This window comes from Pongo abelii, chromosome 7, assembly GCF_028885655.2.
Source record: "Pongo abelii isolate AG06213 chromosome 7, NHGRI_mPonAbe1-v2.0_pri, whole genome shotgun sequence".
NCBI lineage: Eukaryota > Metazoa > Chordata > Mammalia > Primates > Hominidae > Pongo > Pongo abelii.
This window is the reverse complement of record NC_071992.2, coordinates 121165583-121179184: the sequence shown is the minus strand read 5'-3', so window position 1 is coordinate 121179184 and position 13602 is coordinate 121165583. Positions and strand designations below refer to the sequence as shown.

Genomic DNA, 13602 nt, shown 5'->3' with positions numbered 1-13602 from the left:
TTTAAAACTTACTACAAAGTATAGTAATCAAAGCAGTGTGATACTGGCATAAGAACAGACATGTAAAACAATGGAATAGAATTGAGAGTCCAGCGCAAAGACATAAGAATGAGACATTGGACTTTGGGGACTTATGGGGAAAGAGTGGGAGGCGGGTGAGAGATAAAAGACTACATGTTGGATACAGTGTACACTGCCTGGGTGATGGGTGCACCAAAATCTTAGAAATCTTCATTAAAGAACTTATCCATATAGTAAACACCACCTGCTCCCTAAAAACCTATTGAAATAAAAAATAAATTTAGAAAAAAGAATTGAAAGTCCAGGAATCAATCTGCAAATCTGTGGCCCATTGATATTTGACAAAGTTGCCACATCCATTCAAAGGAGAAAGAATAGTCTTCAACTAATGGTGCCGGTACAACAACCTGAATGCAAGGGCTAAAAATTGTAACTCCTAGAAGAAATTATAGGGGAAATCATGACCTTAGATTTGGCGGTGGAATCATAGATACAGTTGCTGATTTGAACTCTGCTATTGTTTTGGGTTTTTTTTTTTTTTTTTTTCTCTTGGTAAGTAATTTCCTCTTTGTTCCTGACTTTGATGTCCTGTAGTTGTTGTTGTTTTTAGAGGAAGATCTCTTATTATAGCCATTAGCTCACTGGAGAAATGGAAAATTTGCTAAAGTTGGGAATCATTTAAAACAACAATTAGGCCTGACTTGGTGGCTCACACCTCTAATCCCAGCACTTTGGGAGGCCGAGGCCAGTGGATTGCCTGAGGTCAGGAGTTCAAGACCAGCCTGGCCAACATGGTGAAACCCTGTCTCTACTAAAAATACAAAAAGTTAGCCGAACATGGTGGTGCATGCCTATAATCTCAGCTACTTGGGAGGCTGAGGCACGAGAATCACTTGAACCCGTGAGGCAGAGGTTGCAGTGAGTGGAGATCGCACCATTGCACTCCAGCTATCTTAAGCATTTAATTTATACTGTTAGGAAATGTTTTAAAATAGACAAGTCGCTTCCTTTGAGACAGACCTACTGGTCTTATTTTTATCTTATCTTTCCTTCATGAACGACACGCATTATGCATCATTATGCATTCTCTACAATTTCCAATTCCAGTGTCTCTACAGTGAATGCAAGAACCTAAAAGACATTATAGGAAGCAGTTGTGTTCACCATATTCCAGATATTTATGACTTCTGACTTCCTTCCAAAACCTAATTTTATAGCTGCTTTATTTAAGTGGCATACCTTTATGGAATTCTCCTAAAATATTCAATTTAGTTTTTCTTGACACAATTTTTTCTTTTATGTTGATATTTTATTGGTCTGGATAATAAAAATAACATGTGCAACTCTCCTTAACAGTTACAGACAAAACAGAACTGAATTTTTAAAAATAGAATTCAATGCTGGGTGCGGTGGCTCACGCCTGTAATCCCAGCACTTCGGGAGGCCGAGGTGAGCGGATCACGAGGTCAGGAGATCGAGACCATCCTGGCTAACATGGTGAAACCCCGCCTCTACTAAAAATACAACAACAAAAAAAAATTAGCTGGGCATGGTGGGGGGTGCCTGTAGTCCCAGCTACTCAGGAGGCTGAGGCAGGAGAATGGCATGAACCCGGGAGCTGGAGGTTGCAGTGAGCCAAGATTGTGCCACTGCACCCTAGCCCCCAGCCTGGGCAACAGAGTGAGACTCCGTCTCAAAAAAATAAATAAATAAAATTAAATAAATAAATAAAAATAGAATTCAACTGGTAGGAGCAAGAGTGCGCTGATGTACTATATAGTGACTTCCTAGTTGTAAGTGTGGAGTACACTATAAGAACTGGCAAGAGAGAATGGAGAAAACCCACTGATTGGCTGAGTCAGTGAGTAAGTCAGAAGAACTCACTCAGTGAGGAAGACTTCTGCTCTATTTCTCTTACTCAGAACTCAATCTGAATAATCATGTCTTTTTCAGTTCTGGATATTTGCTGCTATTTTTTCCAAAGATATTTCTTCCCTCTCTATTCTCACACACACAAACTTAGATGAATGCTTAATATTTTCATTTTATTGTCCACATCACTTAACTGTTTTTCCTGTGTCCAACCTCTTATTGCTCTTGGTTGCATTTTAGGGCTTTTTCTGAGACCTGTCTCCCCATTTTCTCACCCCCTGTTTAGCTGTGTCTGGCTATCATTTAAGCAGTCCATTGCATTTTCTATTTTAATTTTTTGTTTTGTTTTTTTTTGTTTTGTTTTGTTTTTTTTCTTTTTATTATTATTATTATTATTATTATACTTTAGGCTCTATGGTACATGTGCGCAACGTGCAGGTAAGTTACATATGTATACATGTGCCATGCTGGTGCGCTGCACCCACCAACTCATCATCTAGCATTAGGTATATCTCCCAATGCTATCCCTCCCCCCTCCCCCCACCCCACAACAGTCCCCGAAGTGTGATGTTCCCCTTCCTGTGTCCATGTGTTCTCATTGTTCAATTCCCACCTATGAGTGAGAATATGCGGTGTTTGGTTTTTTGTTCTTGCGATAGTTTACTGAGAATGATGATTTCCAGTTTCATCCATGTCCCTACAAAGGACATGAACTCATCATTTTTGATGGCTGCATAGTATTCCATGGTGTATATGTGCCACATTTTCTTAATCCAGTCTATCATTGTTGGACATTTGGGTTGGTTCCAAGTCTTTGCTATTGTGAATAATGCTGCAATAAACATACGTGTGCATGTGTCTTTATAGCAGCATGATTTATAGTCCTTTGGGTATATACCCAGTAATGGGATGGCTGGGTCAAATGGAATTTCTAGTTCTAGATCCCTGAGGAATTGCCACACTGACTTCCACAAGGGTTGAACTAGTTTACAGTCCCACCAACAGTGTAAAAGTGTTCCTGTTTCTCCACATCCTCTCCAGCACCTGTTGTTTTCTGACTTTTTAATGATTGCCATTCTAACTGGTGTGAGATGGTATCTCATTGTGGTTTTGATTTGCATTTCTCTGATGGCCAGTGATGGTGAGCATTTTTTCATGTGTTTTTTGGCTGCATAAATGTCTTCTTTTGAGAAGTGTCTGTTCATGTCCTTTGCCCACTTTTTGATGGGGTTGTTTGTTTTTTTCTTGTAAATTTGTTGGAGTTCATTGTAGATTCTGGATATTAGCCCTTTGTCAGATGAGTAGGTTGCGAAAATGTTCTCCCATTTTGTAGGTTGCCTGTTCACTCTGATGGTAGTTTCCTTTGCTGTGCAGAAGCTCTTTAGTTTAATTAGATCCCATTTGTCAATTTTGGCTTTTGTTGCCTTTGCTTTTGGTGTTTTAGACATGAAGTCCTTGCCCATGCCTATGTCCTGAATGGTATTGCCTAGGTTTTCTTCTAGGGTTTTTATGGTTTTAGGTCTAACATTTAAGTCTTTAATCCGTCTTGAATTGATTTTTTTATAAGGTGTAAGGAAGGGATCCAGTTTCAGCCTTCTACATATGGCTAGCCAGTTTTCCCAGCACCATTTATTAAATAGGGAATCCTTTCCCCATTTCTTGTTTTTGTCAGGTTTGTCAAAGATCAGATAGTTGTAGATATGTGGCATTATTTCTGATGGCTCTGTTCTGTTCCATTGATCTATATCTCTGTTTTGGTACCAGTACCATGCTGTTTTCGTTACTGTAGCCTTGTAGTATAGTTTGAAGTCAGGTAGCGTGATGCCTCCAGCTTTGTTCTTTTGGCTTAGGATTGACTTGGCGATGCGGGCTCTTTTTTGGTTCCATATGAACTTTAAAGTAGTTTTTTCCAATTCTGTGAAGAAAGTCATTGGTAACTTGATGGGGATGGCATTGAATCTGTAAATTACCTTGGGAAGGATGGCCATTTTCATGATATTGATTCTTCCTACCCATGAGCATGGAATGTTCTTCCATTTGTTTGTATCCTCTTTTATTTCATTGAGCAGTGGTTTGTAGTTCTCCTTGAAGAGGTATTTTAATTTTATATATATATTTTCTTTTACTTTCAGATGTTCTACCTTATTTCTTTCAAGTCTGTCTAGTATTTTTTTGTGGTATCATATTCTTTTGTTAAGATTTCTATTCCCTCTTATATATCTTCAATGATTTAAAAAAAGAATTTCTTTTAAATTGTTTAGTTTTCTCCTGGTTTTGAGACTACCATAATTTTGTTGCATCTGCTAACTCATCTCAGCCTGGGTTGTTTTCATAAATGATTTAGGTAAAAGTCTCTGGAGCCAGACTGGTTAGATTTTTAACCTGGTCATGAAATTCTATACAACTGTTATAATTTAGTGGAAAAGGTATCTCTCGGCTTCATTTTTATTTCTCCTCCAAAATAAGAGATATAGTTGGTTATATGGCTATAAATTTTATAAGAAAAAAGGCAAATTTATGAATTAAGGGTAAGTGAAACTTGAAAACACTTTTAGGTTTTTAAATCCTGCCTCCACCACTTAAAATACAGATGGCTAATGCTGTAGATTTTGCCTCTAAGCCCTTACATTAGAGTTTTTTTCTGTTCTTTTCTTTCTTTCTTTCTTTTTCTGACTACACTGAAAAGACAGAGTTCTTTGGATACTTTGAAAGGACAAAATGGATAGAGTTTTTCTTATCCACTTTTCCTAGGGTTCCCCTTTTCAGTTGGAAGTGTTATATCAGAATCTTTGTTCCAGCCCATGGTCTCATTTAACCAGAAGTTAAGTCTTCTGTGCATTAGAGGGAATAAAAACCTCAGTGCTCCCAGATCAAAATTCACATGATCTATTATCCACTTTTCAGGCTGGATTTTCAGTTCTTTTTTTAATTTTGGAAACTGAGGCTATCTTATTTCACTTACGTGCATGCATATGTCTGTGTGTTTGTGTATGTCTTTCTTTTTGAACTTGATTATTACGTATTTGTTATTTTGTACTAGCATGGTTTTTTATCATGTTTTTCTGAGGGATTTGAGAGGTTAAGGGGACATCCACATTTGTTCCACATGGGGCTAAAAATCACCTTAGAATAGATTTCTAAAAGTAAAATTTCTAGGTCAAAAAGCCTATGCTTTTACAATTCACAGTTTTGAGGTGCCTTTAAATTTATCTCCCCCAAAAGATGAGTCATTACTCCTGCCTTCTCATGGTGTCTGAGGGTGCCTACTGCCTCATACTTTTGGCTATACCATATACTACAATCTGCGGAGAAAAATTATCCTGTGGTTTCTAATTTTACTTTTGCTTACTACTAATGACTTTGGGAAACTGCATCTATATTTGCATTAATGTTTATTCTGTGATTGCCCATTCACACACTTTTTAAAAGGCCAATATCCTTTTTAATCTTCTAATTTATGTACCTCAATGAATGAGCAACAAATAATAATTAATGATGTCACGATATCTATCTCACTCTATAGCATATGCTTAATGAGAGGTAAGCAGCCCCATTTCCATTGTATAAGGATGACTATATGTTAGAGATAGAAGTTAAGTAATTTGAAAATTATGTCTAAGGTCACACAATTATGAAACCGAAAAATAAATTTTTGAATCAAATCACCCAGGAGTATGGTACCTGTGTTCTAAAAACACTACACTGTGTAGTGAAGCCACCCTTAAAGCTCATCCCAAAATAATGTCTAAAGAAACATACATATAAGATACAGCTTTAAACAATAAACGACAATTCTGAGTTAGCGCTAAATACTCATAGTGGAATGTCAATATCATCCCCCCCTCCACAGAGAATTTTACTATCTGAGAAGCTGGTGGAGCCTAAAGACCTGAGGATTTCTTCCTAGCTGCAGCAGAACACGGTAAACTAAGGGAGTTTGATTTGCATTCCTCAGTGTTATTTAATGAAAAGTTTGGATTAATTGGTTACTATCTCCCAAGAGACTCCCTAAATGAAAAGTCTACTGGTTGTCCATATGTTTTCTAGCAATAATGATTACCAGCCATACCTTATGTCCTCTGAGGCTCTGAAGACTATGCCTTGGTTAGTATGAGAATTTTGGCAGAGTAAGGTACTAAACTGTCTAAATAAGTGAACTACAGGGATGACTTGTACTGACAGCTAAGAAAAGCCTCTTTGCTCACCATTCCCTTCTCCAGAATATTTCATTAATTTTTTCGATAAATATTTATTGAAGCCAGAACATAAAGTGGATATAAAAAGACCATACCAGGTGGCAGGTTACGGCAGTTTAAAAGGACGGATGAAAGGGGGTCCCTTGGTGCTTGGAGCAGCATCCGTTGTCATAATTAGCAAAATGTTAGCTTGAGAGCTCAAAATTTAAATAGAAAATGATCTTTCTTACGATGACCCCTGCCCCTATCTTTTGAAGGTACTCTTTGAGTCTGACCACTGCCAGGCATTAGTTACACCAATTGTCTCAACCTTTTCAACTGAACAATCTTTTCACTACAAGGAATTCACAACATGCCTTTCAGGTGTGGAAAGAAAATTCATTCTCAACCTGTAAAAACCTGGCAGATGGCACACTAATTTGTATATACATACATGCATACGGGATATATTCCTGGAGAATGAATCAGATTCATGTTACACCTATTTAAATGTTTCATTATATTTAATTTTAATTCATTTATTCATAGCTTTAACCTCTGTAAGGACATGCATTATTTAAATTAATAGACAGGTAAACTGCATCAACAAAACTGTAGCATTTAATGTTGAAGATAACTGACATGCATGAAGTCATTGTATTAAAATATTGGTTTTTCTATTGTTTTGCACAGATGGAGCTAGTAATTAATATTAAGCTATTTTTTTCATCAGGGGATTCCCTGTTAACAAAATTCACCTAGTATACAATAAATTGCCACATTATACCATCTGAATAGGTGATGAATTGTTTATAAACTTTTTAATACTAATAAATTTTTCTCAGGTACAAAATATGTAATACTGCTACTGGCCAATATATTATTGAAATCAATAAATTTAATAAGTTGGACAATATGGTCTACTCTGAAAAAAATTCTTAACTGCGTATTTGATCATAGATGTACAGAAAATATGTTCCATGCCATCTGGATTCTGAGAACAACATCAATTTCAAGATATAGAAGTTATTTGAATAATTAAAGGTAGCCAGGAGCAACACAGCCTACCACTTCAAAAAGGGCCTTCTGAAGGGAAGTATTTTTCCTGAGTGGCCAATAGATACATTCTTGGCCATACCAGAAATGTCAGGGAACCTAAGCAGCATGGTTGCATATAAGCAGGAAAGTTTAAAAAGAGTTTAAAATGCTCTCTTTATAATCAAGGGCTCTATTTAGCATAAATCCTCAATAAGCTCACTTATCACATGATGAGGAAGGACAGTTCTATCACTTCCATCTGAGTAAGTCATTCAGCAGGACACTCAAATTGAGGCCTTGGGAACATATCTGAATTTTACTAGCACCTCCTACAGAGGGCATCAAAAGTGGAAAATTGATGTTAATAAATCTCTCCTTATGCCTCTTTCAGAGGGATCAAAATATAACAAGCTAGTTTCATTTCTAAAGGATTTAAAATTATCATTCCTTATTTTTAAAGTGCCATGAAAATGCTGTTGAAATTACATTCAATTCTCAAACAGTAATTTACTGACCAAAGAATGATCTATTAGGAAACAATATTTTCAAAGTAAGGAGACACTAAGGTAAATAAAAGGTATCATTTATTCCTATGTTTGACCCTCTAAAATTAGAATTGGGTTAGATCCCCTATGAAACCCTTCCAATCTTTTAATGACTCATCCCTGGTTCCTCTCTGCCAACAGTCCTGGTTCTTAATACAAAAGTTTGTACATTTAGTAGACTAGAATACAATGACATCCTCAAAATCGTCTCTTTGGAAGGGAACCTGAAAGATACTAATATTTCATATTAGTCACTGGGTATCACCATTCCAAGTTCATCATTTTTGTTTTATGAGGAATCAGACCCATATAGTTTAATGTGAGGGAACTTAACACATGAGTTTCTCTTCTTGCATGAGCGGCAACCCTGGCAAATGACTATAGCCTAGAATATGTCTGGATGCAGAGTTACAGCACGGGCCTCAGTGCCCGGGAAGACACAGAGCTGGAAATGTGAAATGAATTGAAAAAACTGGAACACCGTTAAAAAAAAATCAAGGAGTCACCAATAACTGTAACCTCACCTTTGAGTTCTAAACATTGATGTCGATTTTTATAACTCCTTGCAGAAATGCAGCTCAATCATTACTCCTGGCAAAAAAGTGATGCTCATTCATAGATGGACCCAGATCCTTACTGGTCTCAGAAATCCTGAAGAATCTCCTTTTTTTTCTTTAAAATCTTTTTTCTATCCTCTTCATGAAAAGAATCTCAATTCATTTTCATTTGCAAACTAAATACATGCTACACCATATGATGCGATTTAACAAAAATCAGTGTAATCAATGTTTGAAACATAATTACAAATATCCATGTCCTGGCTTTCTGGTCTCTTTCATTATTAATAAACTGAGATCTTGGCATTGTTTGCTTTGGCAAAAAAGCAAACGCGATTGATCCCTTAAAAATCCCCTGATTTGAGAGCTGGCTAACAATGTATGAAATTTCAGGTGAGGACATTAAAATTCAAGTTGTATATAAACCTTAAAACACACTGTGAAAAAATAAGCTATGTCAAAACTAATAAAAATACCTTGTGCATTATAAATGTTTTCTTGACTGGTAAAAATACATTTTAGGTTTATCATTTAGAGTTTATCATTAAATGATTAAAACATATTCCTAAATTTTTATATTATGTATATGTGGAATACAAGTCTCACTTATAAATGAATATATAGAATGCGAGTGCCACTTATAAAAAATCTTGTATTTGTCAATGAAATTTGGTAATACAAAAAAGTCTATATTTCACTTGATATGCTTTATGGGAAGAAAGTAGCAATACATTCTACAATCAATGTAAACTTTGTTCTGAAAGTAAAGCAGTTATAATTACATAATAAGATATATGTTTCTAAATTAACTTTCATATGGAAAAATATTTACAATAATAGTTATAGAATAAGGTGTTTCAAAGATGTTTGAAAGCATTTCTGCAAGCTATAATATTATAAATAATCTATGGATGTCTTTCATTTTTTGTGTTAGAATAATATGGCAAAAGGACAAGCTAAGAGTAGGGTTGACTTACATGTGAAATTGGAACTGTGGGAAATTAGGATAGAGTTTCTAATAATCCAGGAATAGAGCTCAAAGAAATATATTTCAGGCAAATCCCCATGGTCCATTCTTAATACATCCACCTTTATACATTCACTATGGGTCTTCATTTCAAATTTCCTGATAGTGCCTATTGCATTTGGCTTATTCTCTTACATTAATAGGAAAACTAGTTTATCAACCATTTTATTAATCATGGCTTTTGCTTACATACCTACTTTGCTGACATTTCTCATTCCCTGTTTATTCTTACTTAGATTATGAAACTATAAATTATTCTTAACATTTTTGTTTTCAAAACTTCAGGGGAATTTAGAAGCCATCCAAACACTTCAGTTTCCAAAAGAGAAAACAAAGGTGCTTTGCCCCAGTTTCACACAAATCAGTTGCAGCCAGGAACCGTTCAAAGCCCAAACACCTAAGGCCCTCCAGGTGTTAGGCTGTATATTCCTTAGGGGCCCGGAATATAATTCACATGCCTTGGTTTTACATGTATTTGTAGAGCATGAGCTCATTAAGTGGTGAAGAAGGAAGGAAAAAAGAAGAGAGGGAGAGAGGAAGGAAGGGAGAGCGGAAGGAAGGAAGGGAGGGAGGGAGGGAGGAAGGAAGGAAGGAAGGAAAGAAAAGGGATAGATGGATTGTTACAATATAGTTTAAAATATGACACCAAAAGACATCTAATACATTACAGGAAACTGTTGAGCTGAGGTCAGGATGGGGTAAATGAACCATTTCCCACTTCATCCCAGGTCAGATATTCCACTAAGGCTTCATTGTTTACTTGTAATTGCATACACGTACATAATTATGTGTGTGTATGTGCACATGTGTTGTTTTTAAGGAAGAGCAGATGTAGGATCTAGGAACTATTTGGGAAACATAGGAAAGAATAAGGGTATATTTTATAATCAAACAATTAAAAATTAGTGCTCTGATAACTTTTTATAAACTATAGAAAATTATAAAAACAAAAATACAGAGCAATGGAATTTGAATTATAAACATCTAAGATTAAATATATTTACATAATAAAATCATTCTTTTTTTATAACCACCATGTATCTTGTCCTTGTCTAGTTATTATCTTATTGATTCTCTAAGTTTTGTTTTTGTCAACTGTATTATTGATTTTCTCTAAATATTTAATTTGTAAAATCTACAAACAGGGAGTCAAAACAACACATGGCAAAAATAAACACCAAAATTTATGAATATCAATAACCTGTATTTCAGTATGTTTTAATACTCAGTGCAGGGCCCTAGAACCATGCTGCCTGAGTTCAAATATTGACTCCTTCACCCACCAACCATATGACATTGGGCAAGTTATTGAATCTGCCTCAGTTTCTTCATCTGTAGAAGAGAAATGATAATAGCACCCATTCTCCATGATTGTTACAAAGATCAAATAAATTATGACAGATACAGCACTTCGAATATCACCTGCCACATCCTGCTATCAATATGTGTTAAAAATTGATGTTGTGATATAATTATACTACAATGGTTGTTTGAATGAAATAGTTTAAAACGTTAATTTATCATGAATTCAAGTTAAAGTAATGGAACTTGGTTAGGTGCCTTAAATAAATATGAATAATTGTCTTAAAGAAGGTTGATCATATTAATTTTTTTGTCTATTAAAAATACCTAGCAATAATGGCTAAGGTGTATGCACAGAATATATTTACCATGTAATTTCACCCTATTGAGCCAAATTGCCTTTTCCTTAAAGACATAGCCTTGAATCTCATAATTTGCTTTGCATTTGAACTCTTCTTTGCCTAAGTTAGAAGAGAAAGTCATAAAATTGGGTGTTTTCCTTCAACAAATATATTCATTGTAATCTAGTTGAGTTGTGTTTCAAAAAGTCTTTCTAAGAAATAACAGATTTTAATGATCGTTTTATCTATACTGAAAATACCAGGTAAAGCTAGAGTAAATGTATTTATTCAAACAAAGGGCAATATAACAATACTGCCGTTTTCCTTGACCTTTTGAATTTTATTCTAGGACATCTCCCTTTATCTTCTCTTTGGTTGTCTTATACGTCTCCATCAACTACTAACATGGTGAAAGGCAGAGTAGTATTATTGTAGCCAGCTCTGTTGATGCCCCCATTCACTCTGAGGTGCCAGGGAGTTACTGCATCCCCCAATCCACTCTCTGTAGGGCAACCAATGGCCAGTGACTGAGTGGTAAGGGGCACAAAAATTCAGCTCCTTGTGTAAAGGGCCAGCAAACTCTATAGTGCAACCTACACTGTAGTGCTCCCTTTGGGCTCAGGCTGAGTCTAGGTTTCTCCAGAAACCACCTCCTTGTTGAACTTCTTCCCCTTTTCTGTTTTGCTTCCCTCATTCCAGTACAGATTTCTCCCAAGAGCACAACTTAATTCTCCAGCACATGAGTCCAATTCTCAGGTTATTCCTCTAGGACACTGGTCCCCAGCCTTTTTGGCATCAGTGACTGGTTTTGTGGAAGACAATTTTTCCGTGGACCTGGGGGTGGGGGGATGGTTTTAGGATGATTCAAGTGCACTATATTTACTGTGCACTTTGTTTTTATTATTACTTTGTAATATATAATGAAATAATTACAGAACTCACCATAATGTAAAATCAGTGGGAGCCCTGAGCTTGTTTTTCTGCAACTAGACAGTCCTATCTGGGGGTGATGGGAGACAGTGACAGATCATTAGGCATTTAGAGTCTCATAAGGAGTGTGCAACCTAGATTTCTTTGCATGCACAGTTCACAACGGGGTTAACCCTTCTGTGAGAATCTAATGCCAGACTCAGGCAGTAATGCCAGCAATGGGAAGCAGCTGTAAATACAGATGAAACTTCACTCTTCCGCTGGCTGCTCTCCTCCTGCTGTGTGGCCCAATTCCTAACAGGCCACTGTCCATGGCCTAGGGGTTGGGGGCCCGTGCTCTAGGAAACCCTCCTAAGATAAGTACATAAAGATTGAGCAATGCATTGAGTCAAATATCCAGTGCTGGATAAAGAAAATGTGGCACGTATACACCATGGAATGCTATGCAGCCATAAAAAAGAACGAGTTCATGTCCTTTGCAGGGACATGGATGAAGCTGGAAACCATCATCCTCAGCAAACTAACACAGGAACAGAAAACCAAACACCGCATGTTCTCACTCATAAGTGGGAGGTGAACAATGAGAACACATGGACACAGGGAGGGGAACATCACACATTGGGGCCTGTCAGCAGGGGGCCAAGGGAAAGGAGAGCATTAGGACAAATACCTAATGCATGTGGGGCTTCAACCCTAGATGATGGGTTGATGGGTGCAGCAAACCACCATGGCACATGTATACCTATGTAACAAACCTGTACATTCTGCACATGTATCCCAGAACTTAAAGTATAATAAAACACACACACACACACACACACAAATATCCAGCACTGCCAGTTTAAGAGTGAGACTTTAGAAAAATTGTTTACCAGTATAAAGCTTAGTGTTCTCATCTGTAAAATGGTGATAATGATACTTCATCTCCAATGCAGAATTGTTGAGATTCAAAAATGTAAATTAAGATACTTAAGAGGGATGTATTATTACACATGTGAGCACTTTTACTTAGCACTTCTGGAATAATTTTTTATTTTCTTTAAAACATAAAATATTTCTTGATGAAAAAAAATTACACCCACTCCCACTCTCAATTACTTTTTCTATGTCTTAATACATTGTTGAATCTGATTTTTTTTCTCCTCTGATGAAATTGTGGTTGCTCCAAAGCTGAATTGCCCCAAAGTTGAATAGAGGAGAATTTAAGTCACACATATTTTAAAAACTATTACTAAGCTACTGAAAGCTGGAGCCAGAACCTTCCTCACAACTCACAGAAGATGCAAAAGAACCAGCCCACTAACACAATCATAATTCCCTCCCACCTACCACCTTCCAGACACAGAGAGAGTTCTCAGAGTGACGAGCCAGGGGAGTGAGTGCAGAGTTTAGCTGAGAAGCTTTTTCCTGCCCTCTTCTCCTCCCCTTTAATGGTACATTATGTCCCACAAAGAGCAAGTGAAGTAGAAAATTCTAGAAGGTGGTACTGTGCCTTGGTCCTTGTCTGAATGTTTGTCTTTCTGGGTCTTGACTCCATTAGAAGGCAGCTGAGCATGGGGAGAGATAACTGAGAAAGTGACATATGTTCCCTGTCTGGATAGTCCTAAAAGTAGGAGAGATGCTGATAGTGTTGCCATAGGAGGAAAGGGAACTGCAACGCAGTGTAAGAAGGTAGAAGGCCCTTGAAGCATGTGGAGGGGCCCAGAGAGCAACAGGAGTTGTCCTCTCACCATTATGGGAGTAAACCACATGGAACTGCTGGCAGGGACCAAAAGGAGAAAATGGCTTTTAGAG

The 13602-nt window shown here is 36.8% G+C and overlaps 1 long non-coding RNA gene across 1 annotated transcript in view; it reads left to right on the top strand.

Moving 5' to 3' along the window:
* LOC134761871 (uncharacterized) overlaps window positions 1–13602 on the top strand; it is a 47797-nt gene that overhangs the window by 17382 nt on the left and 16813 nt on the right. Inside the window, exon 2 of the long non-coding RNA XR_010141027.1 lies at window positions 5744–5815. This is a non-coding gene — a long non-coding RNA (uncharacterized LOC134761871). The remainder of the gene's footprint in view (window positions 1–5743; window positions 5816–13602) is intronic.